The sequence below is a fragment of the Canis aureus genome, chromosome 30, assembly GCF_053574225.1.
Source record: "Canis aureus isolate CA01 chromosome 30, VMU_Caureus_v.1.0, whole genome shotgun sequence".
In the NCBI taxonomy this organism is placed as follows: Eukaryota; Metazoa; Chordata; class Mammalia; order Carnivora; family Canidae; genus Canis; species Canis aureus.
The window spans coordinates 25,856,200-25,872,428 of record NC_135640.1 but is presented as its reverse complement, the minus strand read 5'-3'; the positions used below and the strand labels follow the sequence as shown (position 1 = coordinate 25,872,428).

Sequence of the window (16,229 nt, the reverse complement as noted above, 5' to 3'; positions counted from 1 at the left end):
TTTTTTAGCTCCTGAGTCTTACTGGTGACAGTGAATAGTCTCTAATTCAGCAGGTTTCTGGGGAAGTGGGTCAGATCCTAGGCAACCCTCTTGATATTCTTCAAGTTTGCTTGTTTTGTTTTGTTTTTGTTTTTTTTTTTTAAAGAAACCATGTCCATGATGTCATGCTTCACTCAATTCATTCAGCATTCTGTGTACAAAATCAAGTTCCTTTTACCTTCTCCATCTGCCACAGCACCCACTTTCACTTCAGCTACCCTTAGTTTGTCACTTCAAAACACACAAGCACTTCTCTGCTACTTACCCCTTCCTCCAACCTAAACACACACTCAGTCTTACGCATGTTCCAAGAATTTTTGGCATGGCTGAACATATTGGTCAGGAGGACTCCAAGACTGGGAGATCAGGAACTAGCAGCCTAGGAGAGCTGGGCATCAGAGAAAACCCGGCGACCCTGGCAGATCTCGGTTCTCTGGGTTGTCACCATGGGATTATGGTTAGGTTGGAGCTAAGTGTCCTCGGGGAGATGTGCTACAGGAGACCGTTTAATTTAATGACTGAAATATAGAAGTGTTAAAGCTAGTGTTCATTTAACATGTAATGCATGGTAAGACACTGTGCTCTTTACATGCACTATTTCACCAAGCTCATCATCCTTCAGAAATAGATTCATCATTTCACTGGTGAGACAACTGGCACAGAGATTAAGGAACTCACCCAAGTTTCATGTAGTCTAGCGCTCTTGAAATAAAGCATTTCACGGTGCAGTTTTTCTTTTCTTTTTTAAAGATTTACTTTAGAGAGATTGTGCGAGCAGGGGGAGGGCCGGGGGTGGGGGGAGAGAGAGAGAATCTCCGGTAGACTCTGCATTGAGCAGAAGCCTATGTGGGGCTCGATCCCAGGACCCTAAGATAATGACTGAGCCACCCAGGTGCCCCTCACAGCACAGTTTTTCTTATGTTGCCCTTTTGATATTCACAGGCCTAACATTCTGGCTGAGGTAGCAAGCAGGGTTTTGGAGAATTGGGACTCAAAACAAGGACTCCAACTAGAGATGAGCAGTGCAGATAAAATGGGTAGTCTGAGGAAACTCCCTTCAAGGGACGCACCTACTTCAGGGCTCTTTGGAGCCAAATGTTCATTCCACGGGTTAAGAGGAGAACTTTATCTTGGCAGCACACACATCTTGAACACAAATGTTTGCCAGGCTGAGGGGATGCCTTCAGATGAGAATACCATGTCCTAGGGGTCAGGATCGTTCCCCCTGGTATTCTCATAATTTTTTTCCATTGTTTTCTTTTTGTTTGTTTTTTTGTACAAATGACTTCTGAAATTACAGTTTGTACTTTGCAAAAGAAAAAAGGCCATAACAAATTACTTTAAATCAACTAAGGACTAAAAGAGGTTTATTCGGTTACAGTGTATAACTGACAAAATGTTGCTAGAAGAGTTGCTAATACAAATATACACTAAATATGCTAACAATTATAGTTAACTATTTATTTGTAAATGATATAGTCAATTATGGGGAAAAAAAAAAAAAAACTGCAGAGAAGTCCAAACCTGAACAATTCTGTAAATCAAATCATTAGCTTTTCTCTAACAAAGTGGGGGAAGGGACTAGTTCTTGGATGAATTTTACGAAAACATTAATGTAACACTTGCTATTTTACAAAATAGTTCTCTATTTCAAACTGACTTTGTAAAGTGTTAGCCCCTTTCTGTGGATGAAGACACAGGCTTAGAGACGAAAAGTGGATTCTCTGGCCTCACGACATGGCTATGTGGCGAAGCTTATTAACGTTGAACCTAGATTTGGGACTTAATTTCAAAAATGAATTTTTTTTAAATCAAATCTTTGTCTCTTGTAGGGAAAAGACAGGGGCTACTTCTCAGATATCATTTACCATGCTAATTGGTAAAAAATATTTTATTAAAAACATTCATTGTCGTAGCCTTACAGTTCCCCCTTCAGATTCACATAAAAGTGCTAACTTCGAACTAAAGTTGTCTGAATAGAAAATTGTTAAATGAGGGGGAAATATGGCCAATTTGTAAAATCTGTTTAAAAATGTTGCCAGACAATTTTTATTTGTATGTAACTGAAGAGTAGTAGTCATTCTAATTTTTAACAACAGATATTCTAGTGATTGTGTCAGAATGTGTTTAGTCCATATTTCTGTCAGTTGAGTTATGAAAAGTGCTTCTGAACAGTTCTAATGAACACACCATAAGTTTGATGCAAAGGATGTGAATACGTTTTCCACTAAAGATAAAAACAAAAGATGTGGGCTTGAAGGTTCACATAAAAATGTTTGCATTCAGAATGCTGCTGATAAATCTGAATGATCTTACTCTCTTAAAACTTAAGGTGGAACATCTCGGTGACCAGATTATGATTCACAAAAATAATAAAGTCCGAAGTCTTAAGTTTATCCAGCAGGGTGACTCATGCTTCTTTGTCATCCTCCCACGGCAGCAATATGTTCCAGTGAATGCTAGTAACAGGCATCATACCCTGTTAATGCTAACATGTAGGAGTCAGTCGGAGGTAAAAACCCCTATCACGATTAGCATTAACAGCATACAGCCTACAGCAAGCCTCCAGCATTCAGAGGATGAGGCATAAAGAATTTAAACCACAGATTTCCCCTTGCTGGTCTGCGGCACCTGCAAGAGAGAGAGAAATGGTTGTGTGTGTGTGTGTGTAGTTATAATGCTGGAGTAAGGGAATATAAATCTGGGAGCAAAAACAGACTTTATTTTCCTTTTAAGGGAGAGGGTTAGCTCATGAAATCCTAGGAAGTAATTTGTTGAAAAAGGTAGAGAAACCAGGTGATAAAAAGACATTTTTACCTTTACGTATATTTGAAAGTAAACTTATGTTTCAAATTCTGGATTATTTATACATACGTAGCCTGTTCTTTTTTTTTTAATTTTAAAAAATTTTTTAGAAATTTTATTTATTCATGAGAGACACAGAAAGAGAGGCAGAGACATAGGCAGAGAGAAAAGCAGGCTCCATGCAGGGAGCCTGATGTGGGGATCGATCCCGGACTCCAGGATCACACCCTGGGCCAAAGGCGTCTCTAAACCACTGAGCCACCCAGCAGTCCCTAGCCTGTTCTTTTAAAACAAAAAACCAAAACAACTCTTCGAAGTCACCAAATGCTAAAATGTAAAGAGGCGATCATGAGTTTGGGCATTACTGTCTTTTTTGATTTAAGTTTTTACCTGGGAACCAGATAATTTAAGTAAAGGGCCCAAATATTCAAAAGAGTATTTTATGATTTGTGAAAACTAAACCTGAATCCACCTGGTTTATAAAGGTTGAATTTGGGCTAGATTTTTATTCAGTAGTAAACAGTTGAGGCTTTACCTTTCTTTCTTTCTTCCTTTCTGAGAGATAGGGTACACGCAATGGGGGTCTCTCCTACAAATGAATCCATCATAACATGGCTCCATCTGCTCTTTGGAGAGTCCTGTGGGGAAAGCACCCCCCAGTGGCTTTGGTTTTGGTCTACGTAAAGGAAGTAGGACTTAAAAGGTGCTGTTTCTCGAACTTCTTGTCTTCAGCAAGGAGTGGACTAAAAAAAAAAAAAAAAAAAAAAAAAAGAAAAAGATGAATTTGCTACTTCCTGTTTGAGTCTGATTTTACTCTCTCAGATAAAGTGACATTTCTCCCACATGCTTCTGGTTGCAGTGTTACTATAGCAGAGCCTAGAAGTTACAGTATCATTCAAGTATGTGGTCTCCTCAGTGCAAGAGGGGAATCACCTTCTCTTTTATTTAATCATGAAACCAGCTAGATGTAAAACTGTGATTAAGTTCAAAAGAAATTATAAAGTTAAAAATTCCCCAATGAACGTATTTTGACAGGGCTGAATATTGTGGTTTGGAAATTTCCAAACCAAGGAAATATATCATTCTTACTGATAGTAATTTTTTTTTCTTACCTTTGGTGTTTTTTTGAGATGAATTAACTTAAAACTGAAGAGCTTTGAATTAAATGATGTCAGTTGAGGATTTTAATACCTTTTACAGATTCTTCAGTCCGTAAAGATCATAAAAATAACTACCCCCCCATCCACAGTGCCTTAGATACAGTAAATACTCCACATATATTAATATCCTTATGCTGGTTCCTCTCCAACCAATATAATTCAACCCTTTCTTAAAGAGCTATGTCTAATTTGTGTTGAAGGTAAATTGTTTGCATACTATTCTACCCAGGAGAAATTTTTCTCCTATTCTTTCAAGATGACATCTGAGCACAGGTATTTAAAACAAATGCGTTTAGTATGATAACTGGATTTTTTTCTTTCATCTTTTGTCACAAATTGCCTGATTAGAGTGCTCAGAAAAGTGGCAAGTGTTTTTCACAATGTGCTATGCTGTCTTAAACATTCTAACAGCTTTCTTTTTATTGGCTCAAACTCTATAAAGGTATGCTGAAATGAAAAGCATCGTGCATCTTTTGATCTCAGTGCTCAAAAAGAAAACCGCGGTACTATGTACCAAGACAGACTTCTCAGGCATGAAGAATTCCTAAGGCTGCGCAGAATGAGCAATTTGTCTGATGCTACTACACAATCTTAAGTCTCATTTAAGACAACATAACGAGAGATAGAAAACATTAGCCCTGGTAAACAGAAGAAAGGAGAAAATATCCTGGAATAGCTTTTTAAAAAGTAAATTGAGTAGACTTTTAGACATGAGATTGGCCAGAGGGCTCATTACTGTTGAAGCTGTGCTCACTTTCAGTATTTTTGACTAGGCTTGTTAACCAAATTAGCCAACAACAGAACTGCTGTGTGTCTGAGTGGAAACTAGTGATCACAGGAAACAAAGCCTGGTCTAATATAGCCAAGACATTGGGCAGAAAATGCTGTCACGAGGCAATGAGGAATGAATATAGTTACTCCACTGGTAGAGTGGCAGGGTAAGAACTGGACACAATTCTAGACCTAGCAATCAACAGCCATGGCTGCTAATAAGCATTTGATAAAACTGTGACAAGCATAATTTACAATGTATAGCAATATAAATTTATCTGGATCATACAATATAAATTAGAGTGGGAGTCTTGACAGTGGTGGTTCTGAAGACCTATTTCAGACCCCCCTCACTCCACATACTTTATTAGGCCCACATCCATTGTCAAGATAAGCTTTACTACTGCACAATTCTATTCAATTGCTGAAGATAGGTTCCAAGTTAAATCTGAGACTTCAAAGAAACTATCCATTCTCACCTTGGATAAAAATCTACCACGATGAAACCTTAGATATATACTAGATAAAAATACTAGATATCTTTCATCATATGGCAGGCCTACTTTTCCTCTGGTAGTAAGAACTGAAGGGAGCGCTCTGGGAAATTTTTCCTCAAAGTAAGCTTTTCTAAATGATGATTTTTTTTTTTTTTTTTTGAGGAGGGCCATATGATTTCAATATATACTTTTTTTTTTTTTAAAGCAAACTGCACCAAACGTGGGGTTCAAACTCATAATACCGAGATCAAGAGTTGCATACTCTCCCAACTGAGCCAGCCAGGCACCTCAATCCTTTTATTCTTACCTTACCGATTTGCTAGGAAAGATGGTATCAGCTATATATTCAGAACAGAAGTTTGTCACTAAGGACTTCTTTTCATAATGAATCTTAAGTCATATCCTTCCACAATCTTATATGTCTCTATATTTTACCATTTTTCTTATTCTCAGCACCCACTACTTAATATTTGCATATCAAAAGAGCTGCATGCCATAGTTTTCTTTTAAAAAAGAGTCACAGTGGTTGAATTTCATAACCAAGCCATCATGAGTTTATGCATCCCGAAATATGCAAGTACTTGGAAACTATTAATTTGTTGTTACAAAGTAAATGTACACTAATTTCTACTGAAAGGCATGATCCTAGATTGATATAGCAGTACAAATTCTAGTCCAAAGCCATTTCAATGGGTGAAAAGTAATTATGCTTTTGAAAATTAAAATGGTTAAATTCAGATAATTTAAGTGTTTCCCACATTTACTTAATTTTCTTATATACTAGTCAAAACATAATCATTAAAATGGAACTCAATGTTGAGCACTATTTGGATCCAATCACTAAAAGCAACTAGTGTATAATTGCCTAAGAAAGCATTATCTTGCTTTCCCACCAGAAGTTACTCTGATTCCCTATATTCTGAAGTTGCTTATTTTGGTTTAGGTCATGAAAGTAAGCAGTGAAGATTAATACAGGTATGTGAAGATCAAGATCCTGAGAAAACTTGGACCTGTCACAGTTAATCTTTGTGATGACAATTTCTTGATTACCATTTTGACATAAGGTCAAACGATGAAGGTGGCTGCTAACATGATTCCTTAAAGACCTGCCCCTCTAAAAATTCTACATCTGTCACAGTGTTTCCCTTTCCTTCCACTTAGTCTGGATTTCTTACATTAGAACCATCTCCTTTGAGTGGGAGAAGCAAGGTGGCAGGTAAGGTTTCAGGTGAGCTGTTCTTGCAGTGGAAAGAAGTTATCTGCAGAGGGAGGAAAAGGTTGAGTTGGAGCCCCTCCTATTGGCACTTTGACTTATTTAGTAGGTTAGTTAGCTAAGTCATCTTGGAAAGCAGAGATCAAGGACTGAGGAGACGGATTCAGGGTGGATAAGTTTTAAAGGGATAAAGAATGATTAGAGGAGAGATGAGGATATACTTCAAATAGTTCAAGAGCCAATCCTTTTCATGTCCAGCCTAGAACAGTCACAGATTGAGTATTTAGAACAGTATCACCTGAATTTGAGTTCAGTCCCGTTTTTTTTTTTTTTTTTTTTAAGCTTCCTACATTGGTCTAAAATCTCCTAGTAAGTGTTGAGTCTCTCAGTAACTCTTCATAATTACCTTGAGGATTGTGACAAAAGTAATGTTCAAATGACTGGTTTCCTAAGCTGTTTATTTATGTGAATTTTTTTAATCACGTTTTCTATGATTATTCTGTTACACCTTAGTAATCAATTTTCAGGTTAACCTCTGTGCTGTCAGTCAATGAGGCAAAGAATATTATGTTTCCTCTTGAATTCACCTGAGTTCACCTGTTACTGATTGAGATGGTAAGTAACTGGGGTCAAGTCTTCAAAAGCATACAAATGCATCTTCTAAAAGTAAAATGGATTGTTCTGTCAGAGTCATCCATATCCTGACCTCTTGGTGAATGGTAAGATTACTTTTTATATCATTAGCTTTTTTCTTACATTTAAGAAAAATTCCCAGTATAAGCCATTCCTGGGGAAAAAATGATCAACTCTCTCTGTCATCTATTTTCACAAAAATCTAACATCCGTTGATAGTTCTAATTATGAATTCTTTATTTTTTAAAAATATTTTTATTTACTTATTCATGAGACAGAGAGAGAGGCAGAGACATAGGCAGAGGGAGAAGCAGGGTCCATGCAGGGAGCCTGATGTGGGACTCGATCCTAGGACTCCAGGATCACACCCTGAGGTGAAGGCAGACGCTTAACGGCTGAGCCACCCAGGCATCCCTAATTATGAATTCTTTAATTAAAATACCATTTCTAAATTAAGAGCTCCTTATTGAAAAGACTGGTTTGCATATGAAACAGCTTTAGTACAACATACCTTTCTGTATTTTGAAATACAGAAAATGAATGTTTTAAAGATATATGCCAGTAATAATATTAACACATAAAACTAAGTGTGACATACTTTTGAACTGTCTCACAAGAAAGCCAATGTGGAATTCACAGGATCACTATGGAAACATCATACTGAGTGGCCATTTACTGTGAACGTACAAACAAGAAAGAATCTGGACCTTAGAGGATTATTCTTCTTTTCCCAGTTTTAAAACCAGGAAGTTTTTACTGAAACCTACTTACAGATCTTATGTACAAGCAGAGCAGCCTTCCCAAAAGATTTATTGTGGACAGTGATTAATACCTTCGCTTTATAGATAAGAATGTGGAAAAAAAATCAGGTTAGAAGTATTTGCCCCCAGAGCCAGTCTGTGGAGGAAGCAGAAGTAGGTCCAGAGGCAGCTTGAGTCCAGCCCCCTCCATCCTCAGTCAGTGTGTCACAGAGGGGGCACTTCCTCAACACCCCAACCTCACAACAGCTCAGCTGCCAGCCCAAAACTTGGGGAAAATGTTATCAAACAAATATGGATAAAAACAAGGGGCAGGAAGGAGAGAACTTAGAAGAGAGATGCATTCTTTTGCTTTAAATCATGGCCATTCTTCTTTCAAAAGTTCTCAAAAGGTTCTCCACATACTAACCACTTAAACTTTTAAATATACTTCCATGAAGAGAATTATAGTAATAATTTTCTATTTTTGTTTATAATTTGTTTTCAATATTCTTTACCCCCCTACCCTCAGTTCCCCCAGGGAGAAAGGAAACGTGAGGGCAGTTACCAACTCTGGAGTGCTCTGTCATCACTTGAAGAGTTACCTTTTCTAAGAGACTTCCTCCTCCTCCTCTACCTGAGTTCACAGTGTTTATTCTCAACATGGAATTTCAACAAAATGCCTCCTTGGAACTTACTATGTATAACCTGTTTGTCGGTTACCTGTACTGGGGCCCATATGTCTGGCATCTTAGGAAAAGTCCTCTTTCCTATTTCTCCAAGCCACAACTTCCGTGTTTCTATTTCTACACATGATCATGGCTCCAAACAAGGAAGGATTTGTGTACTGGGAACGATGTCAGACAAACTGAGCAAGTTCTGGAAACTAAAGGTTTGGTTTTGCCTGCTTAAAAATTAGTTTTCTTACTACATATGGGAATACCCTGTTATAAGGCAAACACCATACCGTTTATGACTTACACTCCCACAGCGTTTTACTCATGTCTTAACACACCAAATGAAGGTCAGGATTGGTGCTCCTTGAAATTCATCTCGAAATATAATGTCCTGTGTACGCTTAGGAACTGGTCTACCTACTTCAAATTGCTCCTCAGATATGGATTCACTCACCCTGCTTTATTTCTTTCCCTCACCGATAGCAAACCCCTGGAGGCGGGTCCCTCTTTGGCTCCTGGTGTGACCATCTCTCTCTCTCTCTCTCTCTACCTCCCCCAGCGTGGTTAGTCCTGGCTCTGACTTCCACCACAGCTGTCTTCACACTGCGCTGTGATTATTTGTTGTCTCTTCCCCAGTGCTGAGGTGTACTTGAGGGCAGAAATTGGGTCCTACCCCAGTGCTTGATACACGACTGACACTCTGAGATTGACACCTGACGTACTTCAAAGGAATTTCTGTCTGCACAACCGGCTTGGCTTTGGCACTGCAGCATTTCAGAGAGATTGAACTAATATGCAGATTCTTGGAGAATCAGTGTTGTAGAAGCTTATAAGTGTGGAAATATATAAATGAGGTCTGTTGATATTCCACATTAGTAATGGACTACTTACATTTAGGGGATTCCAGGCTTGGATGTCAGTCCACAAAGTTTGATCATTATAGGATAAAGCTGGAGAATCCTACCAGAAATAATCATCTGAAGTTATGGGTAAAACTTAGGTTCCTGTCCTTTCTTTCTTTTTTCTAAACCACCCTTGGATGTCATAATATGTGTTTTCACTTCATTGTGGAGGAGTGTGCCCTTAGGAGATATGCGTCCAAGCATTTAGAGGTGAGATGCCAGAGATGATACAGACATCAACAGAGAGAGGTGAAGGATAGGGACAGAATGAATGAAGGCAGATGTGACAAGTGTTAACAATAGTAAGTCCATGTGGAGGGTCTCAGAGTGTCATTACTCTGTTGCATTCAACCTGTCTGGGTTCCATTCTTGACCTCGGCCATGTTCCCAGCTGTGTGATTTTTGGGAATTTAAACTCTTTAAGTCTTTCTTGCTTTAAAAATGGAGATAGTGATAGAACTGACTCAAAAGTTTATTGGGAAGATGGAATGACACAATGAACATGAAACATTGAGGGTGGGAGTGAGGCTCATAACCCAGGCTCAGTGGATGCTAGCTGCGGTACTAGCGGCAGCAGTCACAAGTACCTGCTAGGGCCTGAAAGTACCTGTCCCTCTACTACCTGTTGCCCTTGTCATTTGAAAAGTACAAGATACATTCACAACTATTTGACTAAATCATGATATAAATTAAGAGATTATCAACCAACACATACAAGTCAAACAAAAATAATTCTTTGGTATCTTAATCTCTCAATCATAAAGGTATACCAAAATGCTTCCTTAGGAATTTTCTGAAGTGTCTTTTTTCTTTGGATTAAGGAGAAAAAAATTATTATGAAACTCTTAAAAAACTCTTTACAACCAACCAAGTTTTTGCCTTGTCAGGATTCTAGAGATCATTTTGTCCCTATACACTTTACTTTCTCAAATTGTCTTTGTATCTCGCCTTCCAAATTGGGTTCTTGAAATATGCAAGATCATACGGGTATACAAACTAATTGCAAACACTTATATGGGTCTCTGGGCCAGGCAGGAGTTTGACTTCTTATTCCTCATCACAGCCTTGGGGATGAGTTTTATCACCTCCCCATTTTTCCTTGGTGGCCCTAAGGGTCAGGGTGCAGGCAGGGGCACTAATCTGCCCCAAGTTAGAGTGGATAGGCAAGCGCTGGATAGGCAAGCGCCCTACTAGAATACAAACTTGAGCCATTAAGCACCGGTGTCCACGCTCTGAACTGCAATGCTGGCCCGACGGCAGCTGAGCAACATAAAGGAGCATAGCATTTTGTTAGGACAGCTGGAAACTTCCACTGTATAGAGAACATGCTCATTATGGAGAATTCCACAAACGTCATGGTATTTCATTTCACCTTAGCCAAACATCAGCTCCACAATTTCATTAAATCAGCTGTTTGATATTCTTCACTAATCTTTCTGCCCCACATGTGGATACTGTTTTTCAGAATCGGTACCGAATTGGCACAGTCTGTCCCAAGCCATGCCACTTGACTGATGTTAAGTCTCTTCTGCTGGCTAGCATGTCATCGTGAGTAGGGGTGGGACCTGTGCCTTTTGGTTCACTGTTCTTCCATTGCTCAGTCTTGTATGAGCGAGGGCGAGGATGCTGAACTGCTCAGATGCGTGATGTGTTACTTGGAGGATAAGTGTGCTTTTGGCCCTGACTACTGTAAACCCAAAGACAAGACTGATGGACAGAGCTTCAGTGTTTCATGGCAGGTGACAATTACGCAGCAGTCATCAAATTAAGAGTGGTGTTTTCCTTAAGAGACTGAGATAGAGGGAATACCTATAAGCAAGATGTCAGTGCAAAGGTGGAATAAAGAGAGACTTCTAAGATTTTAACGCTTCTCCATGAGAAGAAGCATTTCACAATTTTCTTATTCTATCCAAATTCAGCCAGTGTGTGACAGCTTTGAAGCCAGTAAGATAGTGAAAGACAACCATACACTGTCCAGCCAGTTATCCTGGTACTTACTTACTCTGACTCTCTTTTGGGCAGAGAGGATATGAATTCACTGAGTCCGACTATGTCTTAGAAGAGGTATTGAAAGTGAAGTGAAGTGGTAGTCATGCTGGAATCATAGAATTTCTTCATCAGTTTAAGGGACTTTAAGAATGACTCAGTCCCAGCCACCTATTTTAGAGATGGGAAGAATGCAGCACAGGAATTTGCACAGAGGTGGGACTAGAACCTACTATGGTTCTCAGGCTGGTGCCCTTCCCATAATACCAGGCTTTTGCACTGTGGGCTGCAGGCCCATCACCAAAACTGAAAAGCTACTAAAATCAATAGTTCAGCTATGATTCACAGCCAGTGACTCATAAAAATGCAGAGATGCCAACTAGTCAAGGACAGAGGTGTTCTGTCTCGCTGGAAGGTAAGAGTCCATACACCACTTCCATCATTCAAGCTACTGACTTCTCCTAGGTTTAGAAGAGGGATTATGAAAGTCCACCCCAGAAGGGTCACAGCTGAGATTCAAGGAAGCCTGGAGCTCACAGACATGAATGCAAGACTGTGTGTGAGGATGCATATTTTCTCTTCTTAAAATTTCTGAGAAAAGCATACACAGCTTCCATCAGATTTAAGGTAGGAAAAAGGCCTTCAGAACTAATACTCTAAAATGAAAAATCTCCTTTAGATTGAACAGCAGAGCTTGGTCATGACATAAAATAGTTGATCAAAAAAAAAAAAAAGGTTCTCAAAAGTTGAAACCTAGGGGGCTTTTTGGGAGTGGATTTTTTTGATTCACAGACTAACGAGCTATAAAGAAAGATGAAGGTTATTTATTTTCCGTGTTGGCCACTGGAAAGTAAAGAATGACAAAATTCACAGCACATCCTAGTTTAAGTATTTAGGTCCCTGACAGGTCAGCTTCCAGGGCGATCTCCTGTTAGCCCTGTCTCCTCTGACTTTTTAGATTCATGAGGGTAGGGACTGTCACTTGTTTGGTCATGCTGGCTCCTCTCCAGTGTCCAGCACGGTGACTGGAGCAAACAGAACGTGATGATGGCCTTCCCGTGAAGAGCATGTGGCACTTAGGGATTTTGTTTTTTTAAAGGCCACTAGAGTATACCATTTCCTTATAGTTAGGTAAAAACAGAGGAGGAATCTGTGCAAATGTCACCGTTCTGCCTTGAAACGGGTCTCGGCCAGTGGTCATGTTTTCTCTTTCTTGACACGTGTGGTGTGTGGTTAGGAAGCTCTGTCCTGCAGTCAAGGTGAGCTGACCGGCCGGGCGAGGGAACCTAATTATTATTACAGGCCATTACAGAGTAGCCCGGGCAGCAGAAGTAATTACTGAATGCGCTTGGGTCCTCTGAAGGAAATCACGGAGACAGAAAAGTCTGATGGAAATGAGCCTGAACTGACAGGGCTTAATGTGCCGAGTCCCCCCACTCCCCAACATCCCACATCTCACAGGTGCGCCTCACGGCAGGCTTTACACTAAGGACCTAATGACCTTAGCAGGGAAAACACAAATTCTGTGAGCCACGAGTCCTCATGGGCAAAATGGGCATAACACCCCCTACCCGGCCAGTTTCCTATCATTATGACGATCAAATAAGACAATGCACAGGAAGTCGCCTTGTCAACTTTTTAGCGTACATTCCTGCTCGCACAGATAAGCACTTCAATATACATACCCATTTGAAAAGATCAGTCTTAAAAGCTTGGCTGCCCTAGTTCATTTAGATGATACATTGTGTTGAAGCCATCTATATAAGGGAGGCACTCCTTCAGGGAGATGAAGGGACATAATGAGTGACTTGGGCTTTGAAATATCACATAACATGATGTAAAAAGTCTATTTCCACTTAAGCTTATCTATTTGACCCACGATATAAATTCTATTATGACCATCACTAGATACCCTCGGCCTCTTCAAATTATAGAGGAATCCTAGATTTGCTGTGTGGTCCTGGAGAAGTAACGTCACCTCCCTGGGCCTCAAGTTCCCTCCTGTCTTAGGACTGGATTCCCGTTTCTCCCCGTGTCGGGCCGTCAAGCTCAGTAATCCTAGCTTCCCTCGGATTCCTCATTCCTCCCCCCCCCCCCAACTCTGCCTGCTTGCAACGACACAAAAATCCACAAAACTACAAAACTCGAAAGACCCGGCCCGCCCTCGGGAGCTGCAAAGTGTCGGGCACAGGCGCCCACAGGGGCTTTACGAGGATAAAGCAAGGGAGCCCACGTGCTGTGCAGAAAAACTGCAAAACTGCCCCCCCTGGCCTGGCCTCCCCCGCACCCCGGGAGCGAGCCAATCCCGGAGCTCACTGCAGGTTCGGCTGCGGCCTCCCGTCCAGGAAAGAAGACCTCGGTAGGAGACGTTTAGGGTGCTGCGGCCTTTTTTTTTTTTAGAGAAGTAAGGCCTCTTATTAAGTTGCTTTTGAAAAGCAAAGCAAAGCAAAAAAAGAAAAAAAAAAAAAAAAAAAAGGCACGTGCTGCGCGCTGCCGGCCCCGCAAGTGTGCCCTGCGCGCCCCGGGCCGCCCCGGTCGCTGAGCTGGTCCTGGGTGCGCCTCCGCCAGGCCGGCGCGGGGAACTCGGCGCAGCGGCGCGCACTGGGGCGGCCCCCTGCCCCCCGCCCCCCGGCCCCCCGCCCCCGGCCCCGGCCCCGCGCCCCTGCTCCCGGTCCCCGCGCCCCTGCTCCCCGCGCCGCCTCTCCTCCCGGGGCCCGCGGACAGCGCCCCCCGACGGGCGCCCGCTCGGCCGCCACGTGCGCGCCCCCGTCCCTGGGGCCGCGGGCAGGGCAGGGCAGGGCAGGGCAGGGCGCGGAGGGCGCGGAGGGCGCGCGGGGCGGCGTACCTGGCGGCCGGGCGGCTCCGCTGTCCCCGCGCTCTGGCTCGTGGCGTCCGCTGGGTCCCCAGGCTGCCGGCGGCCCGGCCCGGCCCGACCCGACCCGACCCGACCCGACCCGGCGGGGCCGGCCGCTCGCAGGAAGCCCGCGCCAGCGAACGTGCGACCCTTTTATAACCCACTTGTGACTCATAACCGACCGGCCGCCCGCTCTGCAAAACCCCCCGCCTCGGCCCCCTCCTGCCTGTTCTTGGAACCTACAGCTTGAAAAACTTTTTTTTTTTTTCTTTTTAAAGGAAAAGTCGAAAAAAGCCCAGCGCCCCGAGGATTGGTGTTTTCCCCCTTTCCCTTTCTCGTGGGCTCGTGGGTCATTCTCTCTCTCTCTGTTTTTTTTTTTTTTTTTTTTCTCTCTCTCTCTCTCGACACACGCCGCGTACTTTCCTGCCTCCACGCTGCCGGGCTCCGACTCCAACCTTTGTTCTTCATGAAAAGGAAACGCATTCAAATGAGCGCCCCGTCGGCCGCCGCCGGAGGGGAAGTTGCTACTTTTTGCAACTGGGTGCCAGGGCGGCCTGCGCCAAAGCCGTGCCCCGAGCCCCGGAGCCAGGGGAGGGAGCCGCAGAGAAGCAGACGCGAGCCTGGGGCAGGGGCCCTGACCGAGGGGGACGTGGTCAAGCGTGGTCAAGCGGCCCCTCCAGGGGAGCCTCCCCTCTTCGCCCTTCGAGAGGCAGAGTTCGGTTTGGGAGCTCTGCGTGGGGATGGAGAACGGTCGAATTGGCCGCATTTGTGCTTGGGGGATGCTGGGATACAGGGCTGGGATCTTCTTTCATGTTGACCTCAGCCGCATGCTTTCCCGGCCCCCTTCCCGCCTCCAGGACACATTCCTGGAGCATATGAGACTTGAGTCTTTGAAAGTGTTGACTTCATCGCCTTTCCTCTTGACCTCTCCCATCCTACCAAAAGGGGGGGCATTTTCCTGGAGCAGGTCATCTGACACACTGGGGTGCAATGGATAAACCAGATCTAAGACATGGCACGTGTATACTGCAAGACTGGTTGAGTAACTCATTCTTGAGCCCTGGTGTAATGACCTTTCAGAAGTTGAGGAAGAAGACAGAAATGCGCAGGAGAGAGAGGAGGTGGTCTGGGGTGGATTTAGCCTCATCCCCCTGTGGTTCATGCCTTTTCCTGGATAAGACAGGATCCCTGCGGGATCCCTCTTGTAGTTGAGTCTCCATCCCCAGGGCAGAAGACATCCTGGAAGAGTGTGCATTAAGCTGATGTCAGAAAATTCATTTCTGGAAACTTGGGATGCATTGTCAGAGCACAGAGTCCTTAACTTACATGGTGGGGGTTGGCTAAGAAACTGGGAAGCATTTAAAAATTCTCTGTTCTTAAGACTTAACATGGCCATAACGATAACAGGTAACGGTTATGAAGCATTTGTAAATGTTCCAAGTGCCGGGCCACGGTCTGAAAATCCCTCCATGAGGGACACTGAAACACAGCAAGACCACACGCTTTGCTTTGGGTCCTAGTAGGTAGCAGAGATGAGATTCAGAGCCAGCTCTGCCCCATGCATATGGCTCCATTATACAGCCTCCCTACCTGCTGGATCCACCATTCCCCGGTGATCTGGAGCAGAATAGTGCAGTTGGCAGTGGGGAAAAGAATCATGGTCCTCACCGGGGTGGGTCATACCCCTCTGCTGGTTATAGACACCTGCAAACCCTTTCCAGATTTCCCTTCTGTCATATTAGGTCTTAGTTTGGGGCACCCAGTAATGGTGGACAGAGAGATAAATGGTTTTTGGGAGTCAAACCAATTTGCATCTCATTGTAGCTTCTAGCTGTGGGACTTGGGGTTGAGTTTCCTGCACTTCAGTTTTCTCATGTGAAAAATGAGGAAAACAGAATCTTTCACTGGGGATTGCTAGGGAGTGACTTGACTTGTATGTCTCCCTGCCACCCTCC

At 42.9% G+C, this 16,229-nt stretch overlaps 1 long non-coding RNA gene across 1 annotated transcript; it reads right to left on the bottom strand.

Annotated features, from left to right (window-relative positions):
• Nucleotides 1–1,389: 1,389 nt before the first annotated feature.
• On the bottom strand, nt 1,390–14,667 carry LOC144301790 (uncharacterized). The gene is made up of 3 exons (XR_013368678.1): nt 14,266–14,667; nt 3,380–3,587; nt 1,390–2,670 (listed from the first exon to the last, which is right to left on the bottom strand). It is a non-coding gene; the product is annotated as an uncharacterized LOC144301790 (long non-coding RNA).
• Nucleotides 14,668–16,229: the final 1,562 nt, after the last annotated feature.